Source organism: Rhinopithecus bieti, unplaced genomic scaffold (assembly GCF_001698545.2).
Source record: "Rhinopithecus bieti isolate Rb0 unplaced genomic scaffold, ASM169854v2 scaffold_110, whole genome shotgun sequence".
NCBI classification, from domain to species: domain Eukaryota; kingdom Metazoa; phylum Chordata; class Mammalia; order Primates; family Cercopithecidae; genus Rhinopithecus; species Rhinopithecus bieti.
In genome coordinates, this window is record NW_016803311.1 from 4,674,021 (window position 1) to 4,685,258 (window position 11,238).

Sequence of the window (11,238 nt, forward strand, 5' to 3'; positions counted from 1 at the left end):
TGGTGCCAGTTTCAAAACTCACTCTTTCTAAACCTACATTCATCATTAGAAAAAGATGCAATTTTGACTCCAATTTAAAGGAAAGGCCTAGTAATCTTCTATGGATGGGAAGAGGAAAGTTGCTGCATGTAAAGGCTTAAGGTAAAAATGTGGGAAAATTACTAGAAATGAAGAATATTGACTACAGTATTTCAATAGTTGAGAGCTAACCATCAGGGCAGGATTTGGATGTTTTAGAAGCTGAATTTCTTATTCGCTATTAATATGGGAAGGTGTTGAACAATTACTCATATGATTAGAGAAAATTGTGATGAACATTTATTGAATACTTAACTTTGTGTCAGGCCCTAGTATAAGCATTTAATAGATATTAACTTATTTAATCCTCCTAATAGACCTATAATGTAGTTACTATTATTATCCCCATTATAGAGATAAAGAAATTAAAGCTCAGAGAGGTATGACGTTGACCCAAGGTGACATGGCCAGAGTGCAATGCAACCAGGATTAGAATCCAAGAAGATGACCCTAGCCTGTTACCTCCTGACAACTAAGATGATGTGGGTAAGTGTTAACCTGAGAATGATGGAAATCTGTTCCTACTAGAATATTATTCATTCACCTGAGAAAAAAAAATAATAGGAGGTAATAAAAATTACATTCCCTTTATAATAACATAAGACCATATTCTTTACAGTAATAAAGATCCAGACTGTTCCTTTCCACTTCTCTTGAGTCTCTAAGAATTGTCTAAGGGCCGAGTCAGTACTTCTTACCACATTGTTAAAAACTATCAAGAGGCTTTCAAAGTTTCTCAATCACACTTGAATCAGAATTCTTGGCAGAAAGTACACATCATGCTCCAGGACATTGTAACCCCAGTGGGAATTTTCGGTTTTTCAAACTTCAGAATAAATGAATTCCAATTCAGAAGCATAGAGAAAGGGGAGAGGAGTGACCTCACTACAGTCCCCCCGGTTATAATCTTTCTTTCCCCATTCCATTCAATTATTCACTTTTCCACAAAAAGTTTCCTTTTTTAATTTTGTCATCAGTAACCCAGAAGATTGGAAGGATATTTAAATGAACCTCCAACTAGCAGAGCTCAAGAATGTGAAAGAAGAGCCAAAGTACCAAGGTGAATCAGATGAGACCAAATCAATCAAAGTGGGGATGAGTTGTAGAAGGATAGAGGGATGGTAGTAGAAGAAACTGGATAGTAATAAAAGGTTAGGGGGACATGCAGAGAAGACGTTTTGAGGATAGAGTGGGTGCTAGCAAAGAGGAAAGGTGTAGAAACAGGAAACTGAAGCAAGAAGGGTAAATAAAGCTGCTACCTGATGGCTAAATGTCTAGAATAACATAGTGCCTGTACACACATGCACATACAGACATATTGGTATTTGGATACTTTAAAATGGCACATTTTGTTAGAATATTGAAAGCTACTGATGCAAACACTAGCTACAATATATTGGGGCAGAAAACTCAAACGTGCCAAAGATTATCTGAGGTTTTAGGTTTTAAGGACACATGTGAGAATGTAATATTTGATGATCTGGAGCCTGGAGAAGACTTAATGCTTTGGCCCAGTGTGCATCTGACAATTTTTCTTCCAATCAAAAGATAGCTTCAAATAACAGTGAATCATTCCATGTGATAGTGATTTGATAAACAATTTCTCTATCACGAGAGAAAGACACACACACACACACACACACACACACACACACACACACACACACACAGAGAGGCAGAGAGATTGACTGTACAAGACCAGGAGCACATGGTTAATTGACATATTCCTGAGCAAACTTGTAAATAGTACTATTCTCAAAGGAATTAAATCAGAAACACTGTGGGTAACTTTAGAATTCAAAGGTGCCACAGTTCCTCACTCTGTGTTGATGGAACCGTACGGCATTAACCTTTTCACTTGCACTAACAAAGACAAGTGAAGACAAGATGCGCTATGTCTCCTGCACATCTATGTTTTGTTTTTTGCCCAAGGCCCTCTACAATTATCCCACACTTCAGAACTAATTTCTCTACTCGTTTACCTACATTGTTTTTGCACTACTCCTGCAACATCACAATCTCATTAACCATGATTTTTGTCAAAAGGAGGATTTAAAGGGCATAAAAGAAATAATTATTTCATGATATAATATTGAGCAAATCTTTGTAGTTTCTGCAAATATGTTGGCCCTCATCCAAAGTAAACATTTTTTCCTGCTTCAGTCTTATTTTATAAATAACACTCTACTGCTTAAAGCAAAGCAACACCGACTATTGTTCTCTTAGTCCTGAATTTAAAAATCAGACTTCTTATTTTTAGGTGACGGCAAGAGGGAAAGAAAAACCCAATCGAAATATAGAAATTGATTTTTTTTTCAATAATACAAATCTTGTCGAGTAAATGTTTATTACTTGTTTTTAAATTTAAAAATATATTTGTATATACGTATGCTTATGAAATACATATACCTATGCATATTATATAAATATATTTTTGTTTTGCTTTACAAGCCTAAAGTGGAGCAAACAACCATTTAACACCAATAATCAGCTATTTCAGATATGGAAACAAGTGCCTATCTTTTTGTAGCTAACAAACACTTTGATCATTACAGAGGGATAGAAAGTTGTATTTCTTCAAGGCCATCTACAATATGGAATTATTTTGGCTGTAAGGATGAGCAATTACTCATGTAACTTAAATGAAAAAAAAAATTAACTGTGTAGGTATAAGTGTGGAAATTTGTTCGTCTACAGTTGTCATTTTCCTTGATCATAAGCAAGCTTACTAGCAGCCAGCAACATACTTCTCCAATAACAGAGCCCAAATAAGAATTAATATCGGTGTGCAAATTTCAGAATGAGGAGTTGAAGAATCATGTTTTATCAAATAATGCCTTGTAAAAGGGGCATTGTCTGTGTCTAATGCACACAGGGAAAGAGAGCTGAAATAAGGAAGAATCTGATAACTTCTTTACATGTGGTACATTGTCAGAATGGGGTGTGTTTATCTAGAAGAATCTAGTAGTACACATGTAAGCTATCCTCGAATATTTGAAGTGTCATACAGAAGAGGGAGCAAACAGAATGAGGACACATGAGTTATATGTGGTCTTAATAAATTATTCTATTTATTAAGAATAGACAGGATTCACACAGAATGTATTATCTAGAGATACACTTAAAAGAAAACTTGATGATCATCTCTCAGAGGTGCTTTTCAATGATTCTTTTTTGCAGGAAAATTGTACTAGATGACCTCTAGGATCACTTCCAGCTTGAAATCTTATGAGTTCGTTTTCTGCTATTATTCTGGCCATGAGAATTCTACTAAAGAATCTGTAGAACCTTTTCCAAGTCATATTTTGCAGATCACTGGTTCTGGTAGCTGTTAATAGGTGCTTTGATTAAAAAATATGACTGTAGTCAAATTAGCTTGGGGGCCATTATACATAATATGCTGTTCTTAGAGAATAAAAATGCACATTTGCGTAGCAAAAGTTCTGAGCTTTGTGTCAAAGATTCTGTTTAACTGGGAACAACCCAACACTCTCTGAACCTCATTTACTAGAGAGCACTTTTCCAGTATACCTATTTGCAACCTGAAGTGTTCCTTGGAATATTAGTTTCGGAAAATAGCAATTAATATACAATAAAAGCAACTCCTTAACTCACAACGCATTTTGAACACATTTAAAAATATTAAATATTCAAATATTCATGTAGAGGAAAGATTCTTTCCTGAAAAGTTACTTATCACAAAGACCCCCCTCTGCCACAATGCCTGTCTTGTAAATACAAATCAATCATATATTTTAGTGTTTTGTGTACATTTAACATTTTTTCCTTATTTCTCATAAATATCCAATTAATGTACCTAATTTCAGAGTTTCTGAGTGTAGGTAATTGTCACATTGTTTTCTCTATTGATTTGTATCTCTTTTATTAAAGTTATCTCAATTTTATCAAAATTGTAAGACTTACTTTTCTTTATACTGGTATCATTACTTTCACTTTTCTATTGTAAACTCAATTTTATGAAATAATAAATATAAAAGATATAAAATATTTAAATAATTACATGACACTGTTTAAAGATGAAAATGGTGACTCTATTGACATTGAACTGTTGTCTGGGAGACAGTGCCCCCATGTGATAGCTCAAAATTCCCGTTTATTAACAATGTTAAACATTCAAATTTGTTGTATAATATGTGGATGGAGCTGTCAACACACAACAAGTAAATATCAAGCACATTAAGTTTTGCCAATATACCATTAGAATTATATTGAGTTATTACCTTAATTACAAGCATATAAATTCAAGGCTGGTTATATCAGCCACAGATAAATATAGATTAAAAGAATTTATTGCTTCATTTATGATTTTTATCTTTTTTTCCCTCTGGTTGTCCTTCTCTGGATACATTCTCAGAGTTTACAAATGTGCTTAAGTCATCTCATCTTAAAAAATTGTTTCAATAGTTCTCTCATAATCTCATAATTCTATATGTATTCTTTTTCATCACTCTTGAACTCTAAAGGGATATTTAAACTTATCATTATTGGAAAAGTTAATTCTTTCCTCCATTATGCCTTATTTTAATTATTTTTATCCACTGACCTTCCTTATTAGGAAAATAGAAACTTCCTTATTATGAAAATAGAAACTTATTATGAAAATAAATAAGGATCATGTTTTGTTTCTTGCATTTCCAGTTTAACAAGACAGTAATGTTTGTTGAATGAATGAATGTTCAATTGAAGGGAGAGCCATGTTCTCCTTTTAATTCCCAGGGTCTAGCTAAGACTTGGATACATTGCTGAGCATTCATGTTTTTTTGATTGATTTTCACAAAGTAAGAATTCACATCTGATTCATTTTTATATACCATCTTATCATCCCCATTGCTCTATGCACGTAGTATGCATTCAATCATATTTATTGAATACAAGAATGAAGAAATTATTAGTGTAATCTATATTTGGTGCTTCCATTTATCATTATTGAAGACATGCTGGGACCCTGAAAACTTAGTTCTCTTCACACGCTATTTAAAAATATTTCCTTTCAAAAAGTCACAGTAATCTCACAGTTCTAGATACCAATCATTTACCATGTATAACACAGCTAATAAACCATTCTTACAATCGTTTATGGCTTCCAAGAAAATGGACTCTTCTGGTTAACTTTCTGCTACCTACATGTACATACATTATGCTGTTTATTTACCTGTCTTGCTTTCTATGTATCTTCGGCAATTTTATCAAACCTTAAATTTAAATTACAGTCCTCTTGTTACCATCCTTCTACACTTCATTCCCATAAAACCACCTACCTCCAGGATACCTTCTACAGCACAAGAGTATAGGGTCTTAAAGTATTTAAAATCAAAATTTCCAATATACGTTCACTATGTTCTTCTGTTGAAGTTCTTTGATTAATATAGGTAGCAATATTATTTCACTCACTAGAAAAGGCTCTTTGGCTTTTTCCGTTATTCATTAATCCAGCTGATATTTCTTGAGTGCCTACTATGTTCTAGACACTGTCCTTCTATGTCTTCCCCATTAGCATGTATGCTCTATGAGGACAAGGACTTGTTTTGCTCAGTGTTGCAGTTCTAGCACAATTCCCTGTCCTAATGGAGCTTATATGCTCATGGGGGAGACATACAATGGACGCGTAACAAGTAAATATAACAAATGAGGAGGACAAGGGCTATGGAGAAAAGTAAAGCAAGATAAGAGAACTAGGATGTAATGCTGGAGATTGCCAGTTTATTTAGGGAGTCAGGAAAGATCTCTTGGATAAAGTGACATTTCTGCAGAGACCTGAATAAATAAGTGAGGAAAACGTGTGGTTAAGTGAATATGCAGGGAAAGTAGTCTAGGTAGAGGGAAGGGCGAGTGCAAAGTTCCTAGTCTGTGTTGCATGCTCAGGAACAGCAAGGAGGAAGAGCAAGAGGCCAGAGTAGGGAGGAGAAGAAGTATGAAAGAAGCTTACTTTATTGTAAGAATACATTATATACATACAAAATATGTGTTAATCAACTGTCTGTGTTATTCGTAAGGTTTCTGTTCAACAGTAGGCTATTAGTGGTTATGTTTTGGAGGAGTCAAAAGTTGTAGGTGGATTTTTGACAAACTGTGGTTGGTATGGAAATCCCCATGTTGTTCAGGGTGAACTGTATACATTTTATTCAAGCTAATTTGTTCATCATTTCATAAAACTCAAAACATCTGCCCTCAAGTACCTTATTTCTACAGATACAAATCCTACATGTTATACTCTGCTTTCCTGCAAACATCTTCTAGATAAATCTTTCCTAATACACCCATGAAATAAATGTCTCCATGTAACCTCCCAAAGTACACTACTTACAGTAATATAAATTTTCTTCTTTGTGTTATTCTTAAGTGTGCATGTATGTGTGCACCTGTGAATATTTTATATATTCTAATATATATATAATACACCTTAATTTATGCTTTATCTATTTATATCTTATACCCCTTTAAAGAGATACTAATTTATCAAAACAAGCCCCAGAGTCTCTAGCATTGTGTCTTGCATCTAGTGGGCACCCTATAAACATTTTTTGAATGAATGGAGCCTTCAGTTGATTTAGTCATGAAAACTTCATAAAGAAAAGAAGCTTGAATCCAGGTTTTTACTAAAATAAGGAATATCAAATAGTGGAAAAAGATAAGCCAGGAATTGTAGGTGAGAAGAGCTTCATGTTAAGATCAGTATTTCCATAAATACATACCTAATCTATGAATGGCATTAGGCGGGTTTGCTTAGGCTGTATAAAGACATATGTTGGGGAGCCTGAGAAATGTGGTTAGTGGTCCATGTTTGAGCTGATGAAAGAATAAGTCAAAATAGCTGGATTTCAGAAGGTTGATAATAGGAACCTCTTATAGGTATTGCAGAAGGAGCACAGCCTGATGAAAGTGGAAATTGAGAAAGATTATTTTTAAATTAGAATATTTTAAAATATTACATTTACTGATGATTATCTCTCATGATCTAAAAGGTCAAAATTTATTGTCTTATTTTGTGCCTAAATTCTTACCAGGCACTGTTGAAAACACACACATGTTTTTATATAGTAACATATTCAACATAATATAATCTCAATAATAGATAAAATTAAAAATAATGTCATTTGCTCTTATTTGTGTATGGGTTCACATTCCCAAGGCATATGACAGACAACAAGGGAATAATCCATAGTTTGATTTCATGGGCAAGTTAGAGCACCAACATATATGTTACCTTTAAGACATAAAGACCCCCAAATATTTTATTTTTTTTGGATTACTTTTTTCCACTACTGAAATGCATTCATCAACCAGAAGAAAGAGAACAGTTGGTGTGTAGAATAGAGCATCTTAATATGGCAAGTCATGATGAAAAACTCTATGGAAACCAAATCCTTGTGGGTGATATGGCCTCAAATAAGGACATTTTGAAATATAGAGTTTTGTGCTGGATTGCTTTTCCCAGAAGCACCCAGCTGAGGAACACCTCTGAAAGATTCAAAGCATGTATTTTTAAGGATATTGAATAACTATGAGGGTAGCAAGCACTTTTCACTTGGATTTGTTCAACTTTTGAATTGATCTAATAGGCTATGAACATTTCTTCATACTTGTCATCTCCTTCCTTTACAGGGTCATAGGCAGGATTAATGAAATAATTTTCTAAAAGAGATTGAGCTCCTTCACAGAAAATGGCTAAATAGAGAACAGTGTTTTTGTTGTGATAGATTATGTAAGAATGAGCACAGGACAAGTTTTGCAATTTAACCTATTTTGAAGAAAAATGACAAAGTAGAGCTTGATTCTTTTTGAATAAAGATTTATGTTGGTGTGACTATCTCAAAAAGGACATTGAGCATTTAATTTTCCCATACTCTGAAATAATTTAGTTATTCACTGTATAATTTTAAATCAAGCCATATAATACAACGTGTTAAAAGAGGTTGCCACACTGTAGCCCCTGGGCCAAATCTTTCCGTCCTGAAAAATTTTGCTGTCAGTTTGTGTAAAGTTTTATTGGAACACAGTCAGATCCCTTCTTTACGTATTGTTTATAGTTGCTTTTGCAGTACATTATGAGTAGTTTAATAGTTACGAGAGAGACAGCATGGCCTACAAAACCTGAGATATTTACTATTTGGCCCTTTAGAAAAAAAATTTGCAGAGCCCTGATTTGTAGCAGGGTATTTTCACATGACAGCCAAGACTTAAGCATTCACATATTCTTAAGTGCACACGTATGTGTGCACCTGTGACTATTTTATCTATTCTAATATATGTATAAAACACTTTTATTTGTGCTTTATCTATTTATCTCTTATACCCCTTTAAAAAGATTTTCTGCAAATTTCTTATTAACTCTAAAACTCAATTTATTCATCTCTAATAATATCTGTCTGGTAAGAGTTTTGGTAAAGAATAAATTATAGGAGCTTATAATAACTCTTAACACAGTGTCTAGGAAGTAATAAAAGACTGACATAAAGTAGTTGTTGTTGTTCTGTAATTCCTACTTAATAAGCAGATGGAGCACTGCCATTCCTAGGCATCTACTTTAAAATACTGTTTTGTATGTGCTCAGATGTGGTTTCCTTGAGCTCATTATTTAGTGGTCCCAATATCCATGTAGGACTCTAGTTTTAACATGCGAGCCTTGAAAAAGAATCTTCTCACCCAGCCAAGCAAAGATAATGGCAGGTGAGGATTGTGAAACTTGTTAGTGACAATGACCCTCTATTGAAGGTAAGGACAGAGGGGTGTTAAATAATTGGGGTAAAACTGAGCAAAAAAAAAAAAAAAAAAAAGAAAGAAAAAATAAAAAGCATGGCATCAAGAAATACCGTTTTGTCAGTGCAACTTCAAATAAATGCAAAGATAAAATATTTTGATAAAAGTAGTTAATATGAAGTGGGAAGTACATTTTGAGACATTCTGCAAACACCCACAAGTGTAAATGGATTAAGTGGTGTATATAGAATACATAAGAGACTAGAGTGTTAAAGGCTGAGCATTGAGGCAGTGGGCATAGTGCATGAAATAAACTTCAAAGATACTAGGCATTTATATTTGGGATCTACCTATGAGAATTCTCCCAGTAAAAAAGCAGAGTTGGAAGTGTTTCTGGATATTTTTTTAAGCATTAGAAAGAAGTGAGTTGAACTTTGAAATAGCTACATACGCTATACTCTAAGGAACATACGACAGACCTTCAGTGAGTGTGCCTCGAGCATTTTGATTTGAAGAAATAGTGAACTGAGTTCATGTGGGGCTTTGGATTGTTGGAATTTTTGTCTTGCTTACAAAAGAACTAATAGTTGTTGCTTAAAAAATAAATAACTGGTCCTCTTTGATATATTGAATTTATACTGTTTAAAAAGGAGGAAGATGTCATCAGTTTGCTGGATTGTTTAATACAGAAATCCATCTATATTCAAATGTAGAGTTTATGTCAATAGAAGCTCTCCCTGTTATATTTTCTTTCCACTGCATGAGGGAAAAGACTGCCTTTATTTCATTTATTTCTATATTCCTAGTGCCTAGCACATATGGTGCAATCAACAAATGTCTGGTGAATATGGATGAACGAATGGATGAAATCCTTGAGAACAATCAAGACTCAGAGATGATATGTTAAGAATTCTCGCCAAGAAGGAAGGCACAGCGAAGTACATCATTTGAAAAGATTTTGATGCTTCTGATAACTTTTAGGAGGAGACCTCACAATCCAAATCTGTGTCCAGATAACATACCAGACATGTTTGTTTTAGGCAGCAGTTAGACAAAAGAAGCCTGAATTTAGGGAGATCCATGACTCACGAGGAGAGTAAACAGTGAACTAAACACATTACCCAACTGACCGTGGATTTTGCAGAAACAAGGTACTGGACTGCTAAGACAGACTAAAAATGAAAGAATTAAGTCAAGAAGACAAAATTGAATGCTTACTGACCAATTCAAGCCCACGAATACCTATTTGGCATAGAGCGATACGTGATTTTTTTTTCTTTTTTGTTAGGAGAGAGATTCTATTATTCTCCCAGGTTGAGTTTTTATTCGTCTTAGAATTGATAAGATTGAGCTTATTCTTGGCAAATTTTAGAGTATTTCAAAATGGTTCATTTTCCCCTCCTGCCAGAAGCATGAGGGGATTTTTCTTGAATAATTATGAGAACCTGGTTGAGCTCCTAGACCTATAGCTCACAAAATCTCACAAAATTGTGAGGGCTCTCCATGACTGGATACCCCTGGAGTTTTTGGCTCTAAGATTTGTCCACACTGAACCTCTAGTAATTCATCAATTATAGTTCACATTTTCTTACCCAGGCATTGGTTCCCACAGTGTTTTCCACTTCTGAGTCTCTACTCCGGTAATTAATTGGTGACTTCCTGTATTAACCTGTTTACTCTGGGGGTGCAGGGGTGGGTAGCAGTTTGTCCTATGTCCTGCCCCTCCTTTTGAATCCAAATAAGTTGTTGGTATTTTAGTTTGTTCAGTGATTTATTTGTTAGGACGGAGTGGCAACTTCCAAACTCCTTACACGTGGAAACTTCCTGGCAGATTTTGTGTCACCACAACTAAACAGGAACAGGAACATGACACAATTAGAAAATGGGACAGATATGTTATCCTACATGTTTATCCCAATCAAGACTTAAACCTGAATTGGTACAGTCTATTAATGAATATGCAAAAAAAGATAGTCATGTTGAAGCATGAAGGTAATTAGAAATAGTTTTGCCCTTTCCTCTAAAGAAGTAATTGTCCAGACTAGATTTACTAAATAAATGCTAATTATAATCACTCATAAAAAGTATTTATTGATCGAGCACTTTTTATCTGCTGGCTCCTGGACCTATTATTAAGATGGAAAGATGAATAAGACCCAATGATGAGGAGTGAGCTAGGATATTGATTCAACCTTCCTGCTGAGGACACCTAGACTGTCTAAATGAAACATTAAAAAAATTCTTAATGGCATCAAAGAGCTAATAAAACAGTTAAGAATGATGAGACCGATATTTGAGGAGAAAATAATCCAGGAAGTAAACCCGGCATTTGGACCCCTTCTCCCCTTCTTATCACAGAAGTAGTTACCAAATCTGGAAACGCTAACTGAAAGATTGAAAAGCTGACAAAAAATGTCTGATGGATGTGCCAAATGAGTAAGA

General features: G+C 34.4%; 1 long non-coding RNA gene across 4 annotated transcripts in view; it reads left to right on the plus strand.

The window, feature by feature from the left end:
- Positions 1-3,454, plus strand: part of LOC108530825 (uncharacterized) — a 103,038-nt gene extending 99,584 nt beyond the window's left edge. For all 4 annotated transcript variants that reach the window (XR_001885977.1, XR_001885980.1, XR_001885982.1 and 1 more), the window contains 3 exons: positions 433-564; positions 1,056-1,138; positions 3,259-3,454. This is a non-coding gene — a long non-coding RNA (uncharacterized LOC108530825). The remainder of the gene's footprint in view (positions 1-432; positions 565-1,055; positions 1,139-3,258) is intronic.
- The last annotated feature ends 7,784 nt before the right edge of the window (positions 3,455-11,238 follow it).